Genomic DNA, 23,757 nt, shown 5'->3' on the forward strand with positions numbered 1-23,757 from the left:
AAAAAACAAAAAAAAAAGAAAAATATAAATAAACCTGTACTTCCAAGATTCTTTTTGCCTTAAATAGTGAAACAAAATCATTTAGTATTTCTAAATTAAAAGTCATAATTATTCTGCCTTCCATTGCTTAGTTCTTTACTAGCATCCTTCTTTTTTTAATATTATGAAGACAAATACCCTCCCCCCTCATTTTAATATAGAAAAAGACTGAAGATTAAAAAGCAAATGGAGGACTATTTCAATAGATTTCCAAAATTAGTCACAGTGTCTGAGCTACTGCTGTGGGTATAACTTGAGTGCTCCCTAAAGGTCCATATGTAAAACCTTTGTTCCTGGGGTTGGCAGTATTAACACATGCTGTGGACCTTTAAGACGGGGGGGGGGGGAACCTTTGTCCCAGAAGGAATTGTGAGATCCTGACTTGTCCTCCCCTTCCTCTGTCTGCCTCTTTGTCTCTTTTTCTTTCCCTCTCTCCCCCCTGCCTGCTTTTCTCTTTCTCTTCATCCTAGCACAGGATATGACTGATTTTTTTTCCTGATAAAAACAGATACTACACTTGATTTTAGTGAAAAAAGGCTGAGAAGAAATTTATGAGTGATTATTAAAAGACATAACACCCACCATTGCCATTTAACCCTCATCAGAGGCCCAAACAATGGGACTGCACAGTCTTGGATTTCACCCTCCAGAATCATGAACCAAAATATATTTATCTTTCTGCATAAGTACCCATACTTGATGTTTCATTATAGTTACATGAAGCTGAAAAATACATCTACCTTTTGTGGTTATGTGTTTTTGTGGGTGTTTTTATGCTTATGATGTCTTAAGAATGGAGCAAGGGAAGAATGAAGGAACTCTAGATGGGCAGGGAGGTGGAAAGGGGGGTAGAGGGGTGAAAAAGATGGTAGAATGAGACAGGCATTATGACCCTATATATGGGTATAATTGCACGGATAGTGTGACTCTACATCATGTATAACCAGAGAAATAAAATGTTGCTCTCCATTTATGTACAATAGGTCAAATTGCATTCTGCTGTCATATAGAACTAATTAGAACAAAAAAAAACAGAAAAAAAAAATGGGAAATTATTTATGAGTATAATACTTATTGCATCAAGAATTAATCTATGCTGGGAGAACTGAAAATTCATATGCAGCAAAATGAAAATAAACCCTTATTTCTCATCATGCACAAACTCAACTCAAAGTGGATCAAGGACCTAGGAATTAGACCAGAGACATTGTGCCTAATAGAGGAAAAAGTAGGCCCAAATCCTCATCACGTCAGATTAGGCCACAACTTCCTTAATAAGACTCCTAAAGTGCAAGAAATAAAATCAAGAATTAATAAGCGGGATGGATTCAAATTAAAAAGCTGCTTCTCAGCAAAAGAAACAATGAGATTCAAGATGGTGGGCCAGAGGGAGGCAGCATTCTGCATTGCTCCATGACTGGAGATTCAAGTTGTGAGAATACGGCTTCTCTGAGGGTGTTATTTCTGCTCCCCACCTTCCCCTGCATGTGCAGGAAGCACTGTGCTGTCCAGGGCTCCAGGCCTCGCATCAGAGTTGGTCTCCCAACTACTCCCCACACAGGACTACCTGGGTGTCAGTTCAGATTATCAGCGGCAGCAGCAACACCCACAAAGAACCACACACCTGAGCAGAAATCATAAACGCAGCTTCCACAAAGGACATCCAGCAGTTTCCCACACACAGGATCTCCAGCTGCCACTCCCGTGTGGACCCTCATCTACCAACGTGTGGCTCCCCCAGTTGCTGCCATCTTGGGATTCTGCAGCAGCAGACGTTGTCCGCTATGCACACACAGTAAACTGCCTGCATCAGGGAACTTCACACAGGCTCTGAAGTCAGCCAACACAGAGCTCATTGCTGAACTCATTGTCCAATACCATCGCCAGGCTTCCTGCACCTAACCCAACATGCCACCGCTGAAAGCAGGAGCCTCCTTCTTGGGTCACCTTCATCACCATCTTCCAGGTACCCAGTTTCTAACTCCACTCTTTTCCCAGGTGGCTACCCAGCACAGTGATACCCTGGTTACCTTCACTCTCCTGAGAGCAGAGATACCAGCTAACAACAGAAGCCTTCACCTATTGGATGAGAAGGTAAGCAGGAAAGAAACTGATCTCCAACCAAAATTAGCCCTTTGTCTTCCTTCAAGATTTTTTTTTTCCTTTTTCCTCCCTCTCTTCTTTCTCCCGCCCTCAAATATCCAACAAATGTGAAACCAAGTACTTTGCATGAATTAGAATTTTGAGGACTGAGACATCTGAATAGTATATTACAGTTGTGTTGTACATTCTTTTTATTTTTTAAATTTTTCTTTCTTTTCTTTTTTCCCACCAATTTCTGCTATTTTAACATTTTTAAATTTTTTTTCTTGATATATATGTGAGTTTGTTTTATGTACTCTACTGTCTTCTCATTTACTTGGCTATGCAAATTTACTCCCTTCTCCTGCTACTAATCTTCCTCTTTAGATTTCTCTTTCACACTTCCTAAGATATAACAACTCTATATCCTTACCTCCTACCTCCTCAGTATATCATCCTATTCCTCACCCCTGGTTCTTTGTCTACCATCAGAAACTGTAAACCCTTTTACAAACCTACTGAATATATTGTAGATGATTATTGAATTCACCATTTCTGTACGTTGTGACCAAAGTGTAAATGTCTCATTAGCAAACATCTGTTTTTAGGCTGTATATTGTTTATATTGGGATCTGATAACATTGTTCTTCACCCTCAAAGGAAAGGTACCAGATCCCTACAGGGGCACTATAAGCCTATAGGGTAAAAACAGTAATGCCTAGGATCCACAGTGCTAGAAGGAAAGCAATATGAAAAGACAAGGGAAGAAAGTGCCCCCAAACAAAGCAAGATAACACATTATTAGAATCCATGGCAACCACAGAAGAAGAAATTACAGAGAAGGAGTTCAGGAGGTACATAATTAAAAAGTTATACGAATTAAAGGATGATATAAGAAACCAAATCCAGGCACCAAAAGATTATTTTGACAAAGAGCTACATAAACAAATAGAAGAAGCAAAAGATTACTTCAATAGGAAGATAGAGGTCTAAAAAAAATGGAAATCCTTGAAATGAAAGAAACAATAAACCAAATTAAAAATTCAATTGAAAGCATCACCAAAAGATTAGACCACCAACATATTAGACCTCAGACAATGAAACTAAAATATATAATCTTGAAAAGAGTATAGACAACAAAGTGAAAATGATTAAGAAACCATGATAGAACATTCAAGAAATATAGGATAGCATAAAAAGACAAAATTTAAGAGTTCTTGGGACAGAGGAAGTAATAGAGTTCCAAACCAAAGGAATGAACAGTCTAATCAATATAATATCAGAAAATTTTCCAAACATGATGAATGAATTGGAAAACCAAATTCAAGAGGCTTACAGGATGCCAAATGTACAAAAATCACAAAAAATCCACAGCAAGGCACATTATAATGAAAATGTCTAACATACAGAATTAAAGAGAGAATATTTAAAGCCACAAGAGACAGGAATCAGATTACATGTAGAGGGAAACAGATTAGAATATGTGCCTTTGAACCCAGACTCTGAAAGCTAGAAGATCCTGGAACAACATTTATTAAGCTCTGAAAGAAAATGGATGCCAACCAAGAATCTTATATCCAGCAAAATTAAGCTTTAGATTTGATGATGAAATTAAAACCTTCCATGATAAACAGAAGTTAAAGGATTTTACAACCCAAAAGCCTAAACTAGAGAATACCCTAGGCAAAATATTCCTTGAAGAGTAATTGAAAAACAACAATGAAAATCAGCAAAGGGAGGTATTACACTAAAGGAAAAACTAATCAAAGGAGAAACTAATACACGTTAAATACCAAAAATACCCCCAAATGGCTGGAAATGCAAATCATGTCTTAATAATAACCCTGAATGTCAGTGACCGAAACTCACCAAACAAAAGACATAGACTGACAGATTGGATTTTTTTAAAAAAAGACCCAACAATATGCTGCCTCCAAGAGACTGATCTCATAGGAAAAGACATCCACAGACTGAAGGTGAAGGGTTGGGAAAAATCATACCACTCACATGGACTGCAGAAGCAAGGAGCCATTTCTTTTCCATCCTCATATCAAATAAACTTCTCTATTTGATAAACTTTAAGCCAAAGTTAATCAAAAGGGATTAAGAAGGAAATTGTATGCTGCTTAAGGGAAATATTCATCAATAAGACATAACAATAATAAATTTATATGCCCCAAACAATGGATTGTCGATGTTCATCAAACATACTCCTTTGATTCAAGAGTCAAATAGACCACAACACAATAATTCTGGGTGACTTTAACATACCTCTTTCATCACTGGATAGATCATCCAAATAAAATCTGAACAAAGAAACTATATAACTCAATAATACAATCAATAACTTAGACTTAACTGACATATAGAGAATATTTCATCCTTCAATGAATGAATACACTTTCTTCTTAGCAGCACATGGATCCTTCTCTAAAATAGACCATATATTATGCCACAAAGCAACTCTTAGAAAAAATAAAAAAGTAGGGATACAACCATGCATTCTATCAGGTCATAATGGAATAAAATTAGAAATCAGTGATAAAATAAAAAATAAAAGCAACTCCAACACCTGGAGATTAAATAATATGCTATTGAATGAACAGTGGGTTGCAAAAGACATCAAGGAGGAGATTAAAAGATTCTTAGAGGTGAATGAGAACACAGATACAACATACAGAAATCTCTTTATAGAATAATTGTTATTTTTAAGGTTGGTGAGAGCTGCATCTGTGTCCTTTTCTGCTGGAAATGCCTCTGGTCTTTCTCCTTCAATGCCTCTGGCCTTTTTAAGTTCCTAAACATTTTTACACTTCTTTTAGCCTCAAGGTCTTTGCAAATATGATTATATTTTACTTGTGATACACTCCCATATGTTTCCAAATTACGTGAATCCTTTAGGTCTCAGTTTTAAGCCATTTCCCCAGACAGGGCCATGTTTCCATAAAAAACCTTCAATACATGTTAAGTTTATAGCAAGGATTAAATAATTGATGTGCATATCTACCATTAGAATTTAAGTTCCATGAGGACAGGGTATATCTATATCATATTCATGGCAGTATGCACAACATAGTGACCAAAAATATGTATTAAATAGGTTCATTTAATTTAAATGAAAGAACAAAAATAACAATACTGTAAATCTTTATTAAATGCAAACATGCAATCTCTGTACTCAGAGTTATTGCTTATAGGCATTTAGATCATGGTGAAATAAAAGTCCTTGTTATTTAATCTTTAAAAAAATAAAATTTACTAGAATATGAGATGATAAAATGTGAATTGTCAGAATTGAACAAATAATAGAGTAACATAACTTTAGCCTTAATCTATAAAGTTCTATTAATTCTTTTTATATCCAGAAGTGAAAAATAGTATAAGAGCTCTTTCTATACTAATCAACTATTTTAAAAATGTTAGTCGTATTAGTAAGTCTTCATTTCACAAGTTCACTAAGGATTGAAGTGAGGGAAGACATTTTATCACTTAAATTATATTGATAGAAGATTCCAATTAAGGCTCATTTGCTTGTTAAAATATTGATAGAAAAAAAGTGACAAAGGATGCATACATCTTTATTAAGGGAACACACAACATGTCCTCTAAATAATCCAGTGTCTGCATCATTTAAAAGAAACACAAAACAAAGAACTGTGTCTTTATAAAAAAAAAAAAACATTTTTGAGCATCATTCTCTTTTTCTCTCCAGTGATGTTAAAAATCAAGTAAATATATGGAGGGCATTTCAAAAACTAATCCAAATTAACTGTTTCACTTTATGTTAGAAGAAGTCAAAAGGGATTTTAACTAATAGCATTTCTCCCCTGTTCTCTTTTGTGCCAAGCAGGGATTCTTTAACAATAAAATTAAAGTTTATTTTAGCACCTAACCAAATGTTCAAATGGATTCAGAGGTAAAATTTAATGGCAAAGAAAGCCATTGTCCAGTGCAAAATCAATGGCCTGGCTGAGTTAAAGACATATTTTAAATCTGATTATATTAGATGGCAAATCTAATAAGGACATGTAACAACTATTTTCCTGTTAGACATAATTTCAATTGCCAGTGTCAAACATCATTAGTTTTGATTGCTTGGGGATTCAGAAATTCACTTTCATGAAATGTCATTTTGTGGAATACTGGGAAGAATTTTTTTCACTTGTTTCTCATAATTAGCTTTAAATGATGAGAAAAGCATAGCAATTTGTTGGATTATAGAAAATTTTAAAAGTCAAGGAAAATTACGCTGATCAATTAAACTCTAAAAAGATATAAAATAACCTTGAAGAAGTTAAGTGCTATGACAGAGATTAGAAAGTTTGGATCATAGTATCTGATAAAGAGAAAACACTTAGATTCAAATATACAACCTAGATTTATAGATTGATACCATGATGACTGTCTTCTGGCAAGTATTAGAGAATACTTACACAAATGAAATGAACATTACAGATGTCATATTTGTGTCTTACAATATTATAACTGTATTAATCCTCTCTATCCAATAGTATAACTGTTCTGTATTTTTTGATAAATATAATTTCTTCTTAAGTGTAAGTATTGATATATTTGCTATTATTATGTATCAAAATAATTCTATTTGATAATTTGGTGTTATTTAAACATACAAACTTTTTAGAGTTTTCATTTCTTAGATTTTTGAGTTTTTGTAATACCCAAATCTATTGGTCATTTCACTCTTTCTCTCTTTTCTATGTACTTTATAGCATTCAGTTTAGTTTTAGGAACAGTTGTAAATTGCCTAACAATTCCTGCCCACATATTTTTTATTACTAAACTAGAGTTTTTTCAACCCCAGCAGGGCAAAACATTGTGTTATGACTAAGTGGTGTATGAAACAAAAAAATATGGATATTGATTTTTAAACTTCAAGCCCACCATTTTAGAAAGATAGAGAGTTTGACAGCTAAGCATAATAAATTTCCTCATTTCTGGTGCATACCACGCCCCATTACAAAATGAGATTGTCCAGGTTCCACTATAAATTTTCTTCAGTGTTTGTAACTCAGCTATAAAACAGACTCCAAGACAGAAAATTAACACGGGGTATTTGACTTTGGAGTTTTCTATTTTTTTTAATTCAAATTTAGTTTAAACTCATTCAGATATTTCTGTGTGAAAGGAGATGAGTAAGAAAAATGAATTGGAATATAATATTTCTTGCATTCTTACAACTAGGACATTAATTTATTTTGTAAAATGCATTCTTTTTCAGATTATGGGCTTGACATATGATTTCTTGTTTGAACAGGAGATATGATAAATTGTTAAACAGGCAAGAAACTAACAATCAAACATATTTATGTGAAAAATGAGAATACCTAGTTTCTCCCTGTAGACATTTATTTCTAAGATTAACAAGTCCTTATGTAGCCATTGTTAATATATCAGGTAGATAATTTTTTTTTACTAGAATAACTGAAGGCATAAAGTTTGTAACAAACCTAGGAGAAATTCAAAATGCTCATTTACATACATATTTGGTGTTCTTTTTCCCCTGAGATAACTTAAAGGTCCATTCAATATTTACAAAGGCTACTCAAACAGTGTAGTTCAGTACCAATTTCATTATACTTGTTTATCATAAAACATTATACACATTTATACTTTTATATAATTATATATGTTTATATCAGGTTGTTATTCATAGTTGAACATTATACTCACCTATAGGTGCTTTCACAAAGAACCAATATATATGCCAAATCAATGAAATGAGGATGCTAGGGATAGAGATCTGGCATCTGTATTTTATAGAATCTTCCAGATGATATTAAGGTACAGCTAAGTTTGAGAGCCATTGATATATGATAAATTGTTGCAGTAAAGATACAATGTATAAATTTGGAGTACCAAACTTTTGTTATTGGACTATGGTATTCAGGTATAGGTTAAAATACTGTTTTATGATTTGTTAATACTGTTACTGGTCATTTACTATTACTTGAGTCTATTCAAAACACTGGGGACAAAGAAATGGACAAAGATTTTAGTTCCCTGGCTGCTTGGAGTATATATTTGGGTTGTGGCAAAGAGTAGTAACAAATAAACAATAAAATTCAGATATTAAACCAGGCATGGTGGCTCACGCCTATAATCCCAGAGGCTGAGGAGACTTTGACAGGAAGATTACAAGTTCAAAACCAATCTCAGAAACTTAGGGAGATCATAAGCAACTTGGTAAGACCCTGTTTCAAAATAAAAAATAAAATAAAAAAAGGATATAGATGTGGCTCAGTGGTTAAACATCCCTGCGTTCTTCAATACCTGGTATTCCCCTCCAAACATAATTAAAAAAAAATCAAATACTAACAAGTGCTATGAGGATGATTATATAAAAAGATAGTTTGATACTAAGAGGGAAGCTCAGGGAAGGCCTATTTGGGGAATTAAGTATTGGTGTTTATGGGGCTGGGGTTGTGGCTCAGTGGCAAAGCCCTTACCTCGTGTAAGTGAGGCACTGGTTCAATCCTTAGCATCACATAAAATGAATAAATAAAATAAAGGTATTGTATCCATCTATAACTAAAAGAAATTTAAAAAAAAAGAATTGGTGTTTAGGCTTAACACCAAAACAAACAAACCCAAAACAAAAATAATAACCCAATCAATAAATAGGCCAAGAAACTGAACAGACACTTCCCAGAAGAAGGAATACAACTGATCAACAAATATATGAAAAAATGTTTGACATCTCTAGTATTTAGAGAGAAACAAATCAAAACTACTCTAAGATTTGATCTCACCCCAGTCAGAATGGCAATCAGTAAGTATACAAGCAACAATAAATGTTGATGAGGATGTGGGGAAAAAGGTACACTCATATATTGCTGGTAGGACTGCAAATTGGTGTGACCACTATGGAAAGCAGTATGAAGATTCCTCAGAAAATTAGGAATAGAACCACCATTTGACATAGCTATCAGACTCCTTTGTATATACCCAAAAGAATTAAAATCAGCATATTACTCTGACACAACCACATCAATGTTTATAGCAGCCCAATTCATAATAACTAAACTAATGGAAACAAACTAGATGCCCTCCAACAGATAAATGGATTAAAAAACTATAGTACATATACACAATGGAATATCACTCAGCTTTATAAAAGAATGAAATTATGGCATTTACAGGTAAATTCATGGAGCTGGGGAATATTATGGTAAGCAAAATAAGACAAACCCCCAAAACCAAAGGTTTTCTCTGATAAGTGGATTCTGATCCATAATGGCGGGGGTTGGGGGAGGAAGGGAAGAATGAGGGAACTTTGGATTGTGCAGAGGGGAGTGAGGAGAGGGGAGAAGATGTGGGAATGTGAGAACAATAGAATGAGACAGACATTATTACCCTCTATACATGTATGATTACATTATAGGTGTGACTTTACATCATGTACAGCCAAAGGAATGAGAAGGTGTGCTCCATTTGTGTACAATGTGGCAAAATGCATCCTACTGTCATGAATAAATAATTAAAACAAATTTTTAAAAAAATATTTATTTTATTTCTTAGTTTTAGGTGGACACAATCTTTATTTTACATGTATGTGGTTCTGAGGATTGAACCCAGTGCCTCATGCATGCTAGTTGAGCACTCTACCACTGAGCCACAACCCCATCCCCTAGAACAAAATTTTTTAAAAAAGAAAATATAAGGAAATAAAGGGCATCTAGGGAGAAAAAACACCCCCCCACACACACACACACGAAAAGAATTGGCATTTAGGGAAAGGGAAAGAGAACAATGTAACAATGTGAGGGGATTGGAATTTAGTAAGATAAGATGACACAGCTGCAGATAAAAGACACCTCATAATAGGACTATAGTCTAAGCCAAAGAGTTAGATTCTATTTGAGACTTTCACTTTAGAGAATTATATACTTCGATTCATACTAAAAGAACAGGGACATCCTGAATGTAATGTGGAAAACAAGTTGAAGAGGAATCAAAAAATCGAGGCGGTTCATTGAGAATCTATATGTATGCGCATATGACAGGCAGTTCTAACCAGTATAAGATTTAAAGAATTAGTGATGCAAATAGGTACATTGATAGAGAATTTATTTTGGAATTTGAACTGACAAGACTTAAGGAAAATTTCCATTCAGGGACTAAAAGAAAGAAATAATAAAAAATGACTTCTGGAATTTGGCTTCACCAACAGGACAATAAGGGGGTAAAAACTAGAGAGGAGGAGAATTAAGCAGAGGTAAAATCAGGAGTGGATTTTTGTCTAGTTGGTGTTGAGTTTGAGATGCCCATTAGAAATCCAGGCAAAGACATCCAACTAGTTTGGATGTTATAAGTCTGCCCCTCAAATAGGTAAAGGCAGACTGGAATTGGAGTTTTTGAGTCAAACGTATTGTAGTGATTGAGGCAAATTTCCACCAGGTAAAAGGGCAAGAATTAGAAAACTAATGGTCACAGGGATGAGAGGGTTACTGTCCTGAAAATAAGACCAGACAAGACTGCAAGTCTGGGTTTAGGTTTAGCTGCAACTTGGTTCATGGAAAAAGTTCAGGTATACATAGAAATTGAAAGTTAAAAACAAAACAGAGAGAAATTAAGCAAGAAGTAAAAGATTACAAAGAAGCAAAAGTTTAAGTAAGGAGAACAGGAAAATGGCAAAAGTGAGGTAGGCACCAAGTCCTGATCTCCTCACAACACAGAAAGGACGCAGCAAAAGAAAAGCTGAATTGACAGGTAGTTGACTAAATACAGGCTCTACGGCTCAATATTATAAATTCTGAGACTGCGAGACTAGAAGGTAGATTATCAGAGTAGGAAAAAATCTCAAGAGTCCCTTACCCCTGAACATGAACCTGGGGATGAAAAGTAGGGAGAGGCAATAGAAAGAGAAAGGGGACAGAGTAGAAACTCTCTTACACTCACCCACATAAAAAAAATTCAGACAGACAAAATTTAAAGGATCCTTAAATAATAAACAGCTTAAAATCAAATTATGAAAAGAAAATTGAGCTAGGGGTAGAGGAATCTACAGTCATCTTGTGTAGTCCTCACCTGGCCAGGCACCCCTTTAAATCAACACTGCATCTTCCCATGTCCAGACAGCTGCAAATTAAAACAGAGAGAAGTCCCCTGCACTGGAATCTCTTAAGAATCCATCAATAAAGAACTTCTGGAAGGACCACTACTAGCCAAATATCACTAAAAACCCTTCTTGCTCTCTCTCACTATAATAAAGGGGAACTGAATGGATTGGTGGGGAATTGCACCTATTTCTCCTCAGCCTCTGTGTTGCAGGCAAATGTGGAAAGCTGTACACAATATCCACTCACATAACTCAGAGACAGCAACAACAAAACTTTGGCCCCAAACAGAGAAAAGTGGATTCACCAGGCCCCAATGACTGGCACTGAGGCAAAGCACTGTACAAAGCCTGGGGATGGTCTCTGGGTCATGGGTCCATACCAGAGGGAAGCTACCTGAATCTACAGTGACATAGAGACTAGTGAAAAATTACCAGAATCTATGCAGCAGGAGGGGACTGATCCCAGCCTTAACTGGTGCACAGCCTGACCTATGATCATAACTGGAAGTGTCCGGATATTGTCAAATACTTGCAGGACCTTGCTTTAGACTTTGTAAATGGAAGGAATCAACACCTGCCATTCACAACCTAGTCAGTGGAAACTAGAGCCCAGGTGAACCACCTGAGACTGTTTACTATAGTACCTCAGAGAGTGACAAAGGTTGGGGAATACTTTTGCACCACAGAACACCCATGGAAAACCCATAACAGAGACCCTCCATTCATAGCAGCCGGCAGGAATTTCACTAACACCAAAAGCATCCTGTAAAGGGAAGCAGGTACATAGTGCTTCACCGAAATCACAGCAACACTCCAGTGTCTGCATCCTAAGTTATTGCACACAACAGAAACAGCCAACCCACAGCACAGAGCAGTTGGCAGCAGACTTCTGAGCATACAAACCAGAAGTTGCTGTAGGAGGTTCATAGCAACTAGGGAACTGGCTCCTGTGCTTCTGCAACTCAGGAGAGAACCACAGCCAAAGACTGGTGGATATTTGCTAAATGTCCAGATCCAATGAAATGTAAACCTAGATTCAACAAGAATTTTCATCACCTAGACATAGTATACAATAAACAACTCTAATGTCCATTTTGATCATATAAACAGCTTCTTAACATGAATGACAATTGTTAACCCAATAGCCAACATTGCACCTTCAACCTATTTGAATGTATTCCATCTAATGGTTTAAAGCATTAATCAGAATGAATCTTCCTATCTTTGTTTTCCTAGCTCTAGTTTATACTTTCTCCTACTACCCCCTACTAATCTTCTTGCATTATCTGCTACTATGTCAAATACAACCATTCATCTATTTCTCCTTTCTACCTTGATGTAAACTAGACTTTTAAATCAATCAATCTTTCTTTTCTTTTCTTTTCTTTCTTTTTCTTTTCTCTTTATCCCTTTCCTTTTTATCCAAGCTTTCTTCCTCCCCCCACTTTAGCCAACATATAAGATTATAGTCAGATGACCAAATTTAACAACTTTTTTTTACCTATTCCAGAATTTTACTATAGATTTATACCTGAGTTTGAGGACCATAGGAAAAAAAATGCAGCAAGTTTTTTGTTTTTTATAAGAATGAATAAACTAGGCTTGGCTCTGAAGTAATTATACCAATTAGAGTTTACTGGAATCTCTTACAGTGGTGTGAGATTTGTGTCAGCAGAGGTCATACACTGACTTAAAATATTATGACTTAAATATTATCTAAACCCAGGACTCTTAAGAGGATGAAGCTCACAAAGTAGTCTTTCACTTAAAAGAAAAAGTCAGAACTATACTGATAGATAGGTAGACACATAAACAATAGGAAAAAGAAGGGAATAAACCTTCCCAAATAGCCCAAATGCTTCAACAACAGATTTTATTGACACCACAGTGGAAGAAGTGTCAGAGAAGAAATTTAGAAAGTTCAGAATTAAATTGTTTTATGAGTCAAAAGAAGATGTAATGAGTGAAATTAGAGAGAAAAACAGAAAATGAAAGATCACTTCAATAAAGAGATTCTAAAAAACAACCAAACAAAAATCCTTCAAATGAAAGAATCAATAGACCAAATTAAAAATTAAATAAAAAATAGTATCAATAGATTGATGCCTGAAAATCCATTTTCAGGCATCAAAGACAAAGCATATAACCTTGAAAATAAAGTTGATCATAAAGAAACTATGTTTAGAGATAATGAACAGAATATTCAAGAAACCTGGGCGAACATTAAAAGGCCAAATTTAAGATTCATTGGGATAGACGAAGTCTCAGGTGATAGAGGAAATATAAGCTAAGTGAATGTACAATCTTTTCAATGAAATAATATAAGAAATTTCCCAAACTTTAAGAATGAGATGGAAATTCAAATGAAAGAGGCATATAGGACTTCAAATTACAATAGATCATTCCAAGGCACATTATTGTGAAAATGTTTAACATACAGAATAAAAATAGAATTTTAAAAGCTGCAAGAGAAAAATGACTGGTCACATTTAGAAGTAAACTAATCCTGATATCAACTGATTTATCAGCCCACACCTTAAAAGCCAGAAAAGCTTGGAATAATACACATCAAGCTCTTGTTTGGATGCCAACCAAGAATACTATACCCTTCAAAATTCAATTTTAGAATTGAAGATTAAATAAAAACCTTCCATGATAAGCAGAAGCTAAAGGAATTCATAATTAGAAAGCCTGTACTACAAAACATACTAAATGAAATATTTCATGAATAAAAAATGAAAAATAAAAATGGAAACCAGTATAGGGAGGAATTACACTAGTAAAATTATCAATTGAAGGAGAATCAAGACTAATTTAAACATTAGAAATAAATCAAAATGGCAGGAAATAAAAATCATATCTCAATGATAACACTGAATATATATAGTCTAAGTTCCTCAGTCAAAATACATAGTTTGGCAGATTGGATAAATCACAAGACCCAATAATCTGATGTTTTCAAGAGACTCATCTTATAAGCAAAGACATTCACAGATTGAAGGAGAAAGGAAGAGGGGAAAATGCCATGGGACTTGTAAATAAGCAGGGGTTGTTATTCTCATATCAGATGAAGTAGACTTTGATTTGAGATTCATTATAAGATATAAAGAATGTTACATAATACTGCTTAAGGGAATCATACATCAATAAGATATAATGCTTATAAATATTTATGCCTCAAACAATGGAGCATATACATACATCAAACAAACTCTTCTTAATATGAAGAATCAAATAGACCACAACATAATAATACTAGTTGCCTTTACACACCTCTCTCACTAGTGGATAGATCATCCAAATAACAACTAAGTAAAGATTCTGTAGAACTAAAAAATTCAATTAATATTAGAAACCTTGCAGACATCTATGGAATATCTCACCCACCAACAACTGAATTCACTTTCTTATCAGCAGCACATGGAACACTCTCTAAAATATTATTGACACCACAGTGGAGAAAATGTCAGAGAAGAAATTTTAAAAGTTCAAAATTAAACTGTATTTTAGGTCACAAAGCAAATCTTAACAAATCCAAAAACGTACAGTAATACCTTGCATTCTATCAAATCAAAATGGAATAAATTTAGAAATCAATGATAAAATGTAATACAGAAACCACTGTAACACCTAAAGATTAAATAATATACTTCTGAATGATGAATGAATAGTAGGAGAAATCAGGGGAGAAATAAAAAATCTTAGAAGTAAATGAGAATAGTAGTACAAAATATTAAAACCTCTAGGACAGTATGATGGCAGTTACAAAAGGAAAGTTCACAGCATTGAACGCCTACATAAAGATACCACATAAATAATCTAAATAACATCTCAGGATCCTAGAAAAAGAATAAACCAACACCAAATTTTGAGACAAAATCAGTGAAATTGACATTAAAAGAACAATAAAAAGATCAATGACACACTTCCCTAATTGCTAGAGATGTTAAACATTTTTTCATACATTTTTTAATCAATTATATTTCCTTTTCTGTGAAGTGTCAGTTCAATTCCTTAGCCCCTTTACATATTGAGTTATTTGGTTTTTTGGTGTTATTTAATTCTTCATATAGCCTAGAGATTAATGCTCTCTCTGAGGTACATGTGGTAAAGATTTTCTCCTATTCTGTAAGCTCTGTAGTCACATTATTGTATCCTTTGTTAAGAAGCTTTTTAGTTTGAATCCATCCCATTTATTGATTCTTGATTTTACTTCTTGTGCTTTAGGAGTCTTGTTAAAGAAATCAGATCCTAAGATAACATGGTAAAGATTTGGGCCTACTTTTCCTTCCATTAGGTACAGTGTGTCTGTTCTAGTGCCTAAGTCTTTGATCCACTTTGAGTTGAATTTTGTGCAGGGTGAAAGATAAAAAAAAAAAAAAATCTAACATATGGATTTCCAGTTTCCCCAGCACAATTTGTTGAAGAGGCTATGTTTTCTCCAATGAATGTTTTTGGCACCTTTGTCTCTAGTAATTAGAGAAATGTAAATCAAAACTATGCTAAGAGTTCATCTCACTCCAGTCAGAATGGCAATTATCAAGAATATAAGCAGAAAAAGGTACACTCATATATTGCTGGTAGGACTGCAAATTGATGCAACCACTACGGAAAACCGGATGGAGATTCCTCAGAAAACTTGGAATGGAACCAGCATTTGATCCTGCTATGTCATTCCTCGGTTTATACCTAAAGAACTTAAAATCAGCATGCTACAGTGACACAGCCGCATGCTACAGTGACACAGCCACATCCAAAGTTCATAGCAGCTCAACTCACAATAGCTAAACTATGGAACAAACCTAGGTGCTCTTCAACAGATGAATGAATAAAGAAATGATACACACACACACACACACACATATATACACACAGACACACACACACACACACACAATGGAATATTACTTAGCCTTAAAGAAGAGTGAAATTATTGCATTTGTAGAAGAATGAAATTATTGAACAGATGGAGCTAGAGAATATCATGCAATGTGAAATAAGCCAATTCTCCCAAACCAAAGGCTGAATGCTTTCTTTGATATGCAGATGCTAATTCACAATAAGGTGTGGAAGAGGCTAGTAAAAAAAAATAGAGGTACTTTGGATTAGACAGAGGGGAGTGAAGGGAGAAGGGAGTATGGCTGTAGGAAGGCCACTAGGATGAATTGGACATTATTACCCTGTGTGTGTGTGTGTGTGTGTGTGTGTATGTATGTATATATATATAAGTATATATAAAATTACACAACCAGTATGATTCTACAACATTTTACAACCAGAAGAATGAGAGAGAATATAAATACATCCATTTATGTGATACGTCAAAATCCATTCTATTGTCATGTATAATTGATTAGAACAACAAAACCAAAAATAAGATAAGTGAAACAAAGAGTTGTTTTTTTTTTCTTTGAAAGGAAAAACAAAATTTATAAAACATCAGCCAAAATAACCAAAAGAAAGATTAAGATATCAAAATCTGGGATGGAAAAGGAAATATTATCACAGATAAAAATGAAATCCAGAGGTTCATCAAAAATATTTTGTAAATTTATACTGCAGAAGGCTAGAAAATCCTGAAGATATGGACAAATTCCTAGAGACAAATGACCTACCTAAATTGAACCATGAGGATATAGAATACTTTTAACAGATTAATTTCAAGTAATGAAATTAGAGCAGTTATTAAAAGCTTTCCAACAACGAAAGGCACAGGACCAGATTCTTGAGTTCTAGCAGACCTAGAAAGAAGAACTAATACAAATTATCCTCAAATTATCCCATGAAATAGAAAAGAAAGGAACCCTTAAAATTCATTCTATGAAGCCAGTATGATCCTGATACCAAATCAGATAAAGACACACAAAGGAAACAAAACTTCAGACCAATATCCTCAAAAAACATAGATACAAAAATTCTTAATTAAATATTGGCAAACCACATACAAAAGCACATTAAAAAGATAATGCACCATGATCAAGTGGGTTTTATCCCATTGATGCAATATTGATTCAATATACAGGAATCAATAAATGTAATTTATTATTACATTTAACCATATAAATAGACTTGATCACATAATTATCTCAATGAATGCAGAAAAAGCATTTGACAACATGTAGCATGCATTCATGTTTATACCATGAGAAAAACTAGAAATGGAAGAAATTTACCTCAACATAGAAAGGCTATATATGACAAACCTAAGGTCAACATTATCCTGAATGGAGAAAAATTGAAAGCATTTTTTTTAAAAAAATAGGAACAAGATAAGAATAGGACCACACCTATTCAACATGGTCCCTACCAGAGCATGCAGGCAAGAGAAGGAGATTAAAGGGATACAAATAGAAAAAGAAGAGCTCAACTTACATCTGTTTGCTGATGACATGATCCTATATTTAGAAGACACAAAAAATTCAATTCCACCAGTAAACTTCTGGAGCTCAAAAATGAATTGAGCAAAGTAGCAGGATACAAGATCAAACCCCATAAATCAATTGCATTTCTATACCCCAGTGACAAATCTCTGAAAAAGAAATGAGGAAAACGATCCCATTCACAATAGTCTCCCCCCCCAAAAAAATGGGAATCAAGAACAAAAGACACATGAAGGACATCTAAAATGAAAACTATAGAGCACTAAAGAGAGAAATTGAGGAAGACCTTAGAAAATGGAATGAACTCCCATGTTCTTGGACAGGCAGAATTTAGATTGTCAAAATGGCCATACTACCAAAAGTGCTATACAGATTGAATGCAATTCCCATTAAAATTCCAGTGATGTTCTTCACAGAGCTAGAAAAGGCACTTATGAAATTAATTTGGAAATATAAGAGGCCCAGAATAGTCAAAACAATCCTTAGTGAGAAAAGAAAAACAACAGGTATCACAATACCAGACCTCAAATTATACTACAGAGCTACAGTAACAAAAACAGCATAGTAGTAGCACCAAAATGGGCATGAAGAACAATGGAGTAGAATGTAAGACACAGAGACAAACCTACACAAATGCAGTTTTGTCATATTAGACAAAGGTGCCAAAAAACATACATTGGAGAAAAGATAGCCTTTTTAACAAATGGTGTTCGAAAAAAAATGAAAATCCATACATGAAATGAAATTTAACTCCTATCTCTCATCCTGGACAAAACTTAACTCAAAGTGAATCAAAGACCTAGGAATAGATCAGAACCCTTGCACCTGCTAGAATATAATGGAGGCCCAACACTCCAACATGTCAGCTCTGGAACTGAATTCCTTAATAAGATTCCTAAAAAGCAAGAAGTAAAATAAAAAATCAATAATGGGATGGCATCAAATTAAAAACTTCTTCATAGTAAAGGAAACAAGTAAGAGCATGAAAATAGATCCAACAGAATGAGAGAAAATCTTTGTCATCTGCTCCTCAGATAGGGCATTAATATGCAGGATAATGCAAAGAACTCAAAAACCTTAACACCAAGAAAACAAATAACCCAATCAATAAATGGGCAAAGGAACTAAACAGATACTTTTCCAAAGAATAAATACATATGGTCAACAAATATATAACAAAAAGTTGCATTTCTCTAGCAAGTAGAGAAATGCAAATTAAAACTACTTTGAGATTTCATCTCACTACAGTCAGAATAGCAATTATGAAGAAAACAAGTAACAATAAATTTTGGTGAGGATGTGGGATAAAAGGAACCCTTACATATTGTTGATGGGACTACAAATTAGTGCAACCACTCTGGAAAGCAGTATGTAGATTCCTCAAAAAACTAGGAATGGAACCAGCATATGACCCAGCTATCCCACTCCTTGATATATATATAAAATCTCCAAGGGATTTAAAATCAGCATACCACAGTGACTCAATATTTATAGAAGCACAATTCACAATAGCTAAGTTTTGGAACCAATCTAGTTGCCCTTCAACAGATGAATGGATAAAGAAAATGTGGTGTATATACACAATGAACTGTTACTCAGCCATTAAGAATAACTTTATGGTATTTGTGGTAAAGGAATGGAACAAGAGATTATCATGCCAAGTGAAATAAGACAGTCACAAAAAAGTCGGAGGTCAAATATTTTCTTTTAAAGAGGAAAGAAAATACAAAATAAGGAGTAGGGGATAAAAAACAATAGAAGAAAGATCAGTAGAATAGAAAAAGGGAAATGAAAGGAATGAAAGGACGTGATGAGAGATGGAAGACAGAAAGACAGTGGCATGAATCTGACCTAACTTTTCTATATACATACATGAATATGCCACAGAGAATATTACCATCATGTACATCCACAAGACACTAATTAAAAAACAAGTAAATAGCAGAAAGATTAGCAGAGTTAGAGGGTACAGAATGGTGGAAGGAGGAGAGAAGGGAAGGGGGAATTACTGAGGACTAAATAAGGACAAATTATATTCATGATTTTATGGCAAAATAAATCCTATTGTCATGTGCGACTGTAAAGAACCAATTTAAAAAAAAACTATTTGGTAAAACAGGGAGTTGTGACTTGGCAGTCAGCAAAACCATGACTTATGTGGTTGGGGCACTTTCCCTTCTCTTGCCAATGGGGCTGCAGTCAATTCTGGAGTATAAAAAAAATCCAGGGCTTAGAACTGAAATGGGAAAGCTGACCAAAGAGATTGGCAAAGTTTCTCCTTCATAAAATTCTGTAGAGTAAGTTAAATCCAGGCGTATGAGTGATTTTGCTGATCAAACAGAAAGATACTTTCTTTGGGGGAAAAAAAGTGCTTACAAAATCTGCAAATACATATATATATATATATATATATATATATATATACACACACACACACACATACATACACACACACATATATATATATGTATACATGCACACTTATATATGTGTTTATTAGCAAATTTAATATTTCTAGAACTAGTGTGTAATGTATTACATATAGAGATAAATAATATTAAATCTCATGCTCAATTTGGACTCATTGGCATATTTTCTTCTGGCTGTATTTTTAAGTAACTAAACAAAGAAGATATTCTATATTACTGAGCAATTTTGTGATAGTAAAGGAACAAAAATGCTTTGTCAAAAACATATAAGGGGATTCCTTTGAATCTGAGATTTTCTATTGTTTCTGGCATGATATTTTTTATATATAATAAAGAATTCATCTGTAGACATATGATTATTTTCTACATTTTTTACAAAGAAATTTCTTAAGAAATTTGCAGCGTTCTTGTGGTATTTCTGCTTTATCCCTTGTAAATTGCATAGAATTTCTTGCATCATCAGAAAATATTCAGTGGAAAAAAATACTACTTTACAAATACATGAATGACTAGTTTTGAAGAAATGTTTGTACTTTTATGTCAGGCCATTTTGGAGGAGAAAACATCTCTATTGTTTTTCTTAGGTTTTTCAGAAAGTACCTAGTAAGTATTTGATTGAAATTTATGTTTTGTCTATACAGGTAAAGAATGAAATTAACAATTTATGTGTCAGTACACTAAAGAAAAGGAAAAAATAAGTGCTTATTTTTGGTGTAACAGAAACTCAATTGTTCAGAGGATGGATTATCTATTTTGGAATAGATAAACTATTGACTTCTTAGCTTCTGTTAATTTCCCTTGAGTTCATCATTATAGTAAGAAGTGTACTGGCCAAAAGAAAGCCGATTGAAACCTTTTCATCTGAGATTAGATTGATGTTAGGCTTTTCTTAGTCTCCATTATGACTAAGTATCTAAGAATGCCTTTATCTACTGCCTCCTGTATCCCATTAATGCTAACATAATTAAGTGTGGCTTATGGGTAGATGAAGTGGAACTCTCTCTATACTTCCACATGATTTGAGTGAGATAAAATGTCAAATGTCATTTATGCAGCCTCTGGTAAGAAAAGGCATTGAAGAAATCAGTGTACTGGAAAGTGGTACCGGGTAACCACAAGTCAACCACTGCTATAAGCCGCGACTGGAGGCATTGTGGAAGACTAAGGAAAGAGGACTAACCTCTGTGTAGTCCACCACCTTATAAAGCCTCCCCTTCATCCTTGCCTCCTTGGTCAAGTGTCACCTTCCTCTAGTATATTTGAATAAAAGTGATTGTCTTCAAGTCCTCTTGAATCAATACACATCACATCTGTTTTGCCTCTTGATTCCTCCAGGTGGGTTCTCATCTGTCTTAGACCCCTCAACATTAATGCTGGCCTCATCCAAGGATATTACAACTACATTCCAAAGGACAATGTTGCCAATGCCATAGTGGCTTGACTGGAAGAATGATGCAGCAAATTCCATTCCCTTTTATTATCCTACCTTTAAACCCTCCATGATACTACTAACACTTGTTGGAAGACCATCAATGATCACCTGCAAGTGAAAGGGTGTTCATATCAAAATGCACCATAAACAAAAGAAATCAACAAAAAATTCCAAAAGAACAATATGTGCAGCTTAAATTTTAATATTGCACATCAATATACTCTCCCTCCTTTGCAGGAGCTATCTGATGTTCATACTGCTCTTTAATCTTCACCCATGCTATTTTTCTGTTTCAAAAATTTTTACAAATCTATTTTCCTTTGATAGTTGCCAGAAATTTTAGAACTTCTGCTATAACAAAATGAAAAAAAATATTGTGAAACATAACTCAGATCTTTTTCCTTTATCCCACTCATTTGGAATATGTGCAGGAAGAATCATTTTTTTCTTTCCTGAAAGTTTCAAGAACCTCAAAAATTTCCTTCTGCCCGGAAGGCAATTCTGTGCTCTGTGTTCAGCTCACAGGCAAATATAAATCTCATTTTTATCACTATAACTTAATCTTAATGCCTGGAAACATACATTTACACAACATATGCTCATTTGTGTTTAGCTTTTTTTCATTTTGCTTATTGTTTTTTGAATATTTTAATTGCATATATTTATTATTGACTCATTAATTTAAATTGTCAATTAGTATTTGAATACTTTATCTACTCACGTTTTTATATACCTTTATCTTTTTTTGGTACTAGGGATTGAAAACAGGGGTGTTTAACCACTGAGCCACATCCCCAATTTTTTTTTTTTAATATTTTCTTAGAGACAGGATCTCCTTGAGTTGCTAAGTGCCTCACTAAGTTGCTGAGCCTGGCTTTGAGCTTGTTATCCTCTTGACTCAGCCTCCTCAGCCACTGGGATTACAGGCCTGCACCATCACACCCAGCCTATATACCTTTATCTTAACTCCTGACTATTTTACACTTAAAATTATTATAGGTAATTGTATGAAAGTTTTCTTGCACATATTCAGTTAAATGAATATTTACATATTGCCTGGTTTTGTGCCTATTTACTGGAATAGAATTTTTACTTTATTTTACAATTTTTATTTGATAGTAGATATAATAGTGTTTAGTAGTTCTTTTGTAGAAAACTTGAATGAATTTTCTCACTTAAAAACCCTTTCTACTTCAAAAAAGAAATAAAAAATTAAGAAAATTAACTTCTTTTCTAAATCAAGTAGCATTTTTTTTTCATTTAAATAATTCATTTTTTTTATTCCACTGTTCAGGACTCATGTAGTGTTGAGTAGCAGTGAGAAGTGGTGACATATTTACTTTGTTGCAGATTTTCAGTGGAAAGCATTAGTATTTTGCCATTATACTGCTAGTGTGTGGTTTTACCTAGATTCCCTTTATTAGTCTCAGGAAGTTTCTATTTTCAGTTTGCAAAACTGGTATTGAATTTTGACAAATACTTTTCTGCTTTAAAGAAAATAATACATATTTATCTTGATTCTGCTTGTATGTAACCTTGCATTCTCAAGATAAAATTTACTTGGTCAAGAGATAGTAAATTAAATTAAAAAACATAAATATATACTAATATTAATCAATACCATTTATATGTGTGCTCCTAAGGCATATTGGTTTGTAAGTTGTTCTTAAAATGTAGTGTTTGGTTTGGTTTCAGACAACTAGTGAGCCTATAAAATGAGTTAGGAATTGTTTTCGTTTCTTTGAAAACTCAGTTATTTAGTCAAGAATGTGTAATACGTTTTTTAAGTTGTGCTCTTGATATATTTTTATAAGATTATATTTTCTTTTGGATATATGTATATATACACACATGTATATGTATTCTTATATCATATTATTAGATTATGTTTGCTAGCATTTTATAGCTAACAACATATATTACATAACAACATAACATTACATATATCTAATATATAATGGGACAGATTAAACATTCTCATTACAAATTTCTATGTAATTTTGTAATTTAAATAAAAGCCTCCATTTATTCTGTAAAAATCAATAGCATGAATCAAAGATATTGAAAAAGCTGATACTGTCTTCTGTGTCTTTAAAGAGATATTATTTTGGTGTTCCCTCATTGACACCAGTGTAAAGTTTAAAAGAGGAGAATGCTTCTTTAAATTTATAAACCTTAGCACAAGGCCATGAGAAACATGGGGGTGGGGGGAGAACCAGCAAAGAAACACAACATTCTAAAAGGATATATTTTTTAAGTAACTAATTCCCTATAAATGGGAATCCATTGACTTACTGTATTGATTTGTGTCACTGT

This window comes from Urocitellus parryii, chromosome 12 (genome assembly GCF_045843805.1).
Source record: "Urocitellus parryii isolate mUroPar1 chromosome 12, mUroPar1.hap1, whole genome shotgun sequence".
Classification (NCBI taxonomy): Eukaryota; Metazoa; Chordata; class Mammalia; order Rodentia; family Sciuridae; genus Urocitellus; species Urocitellus parryii.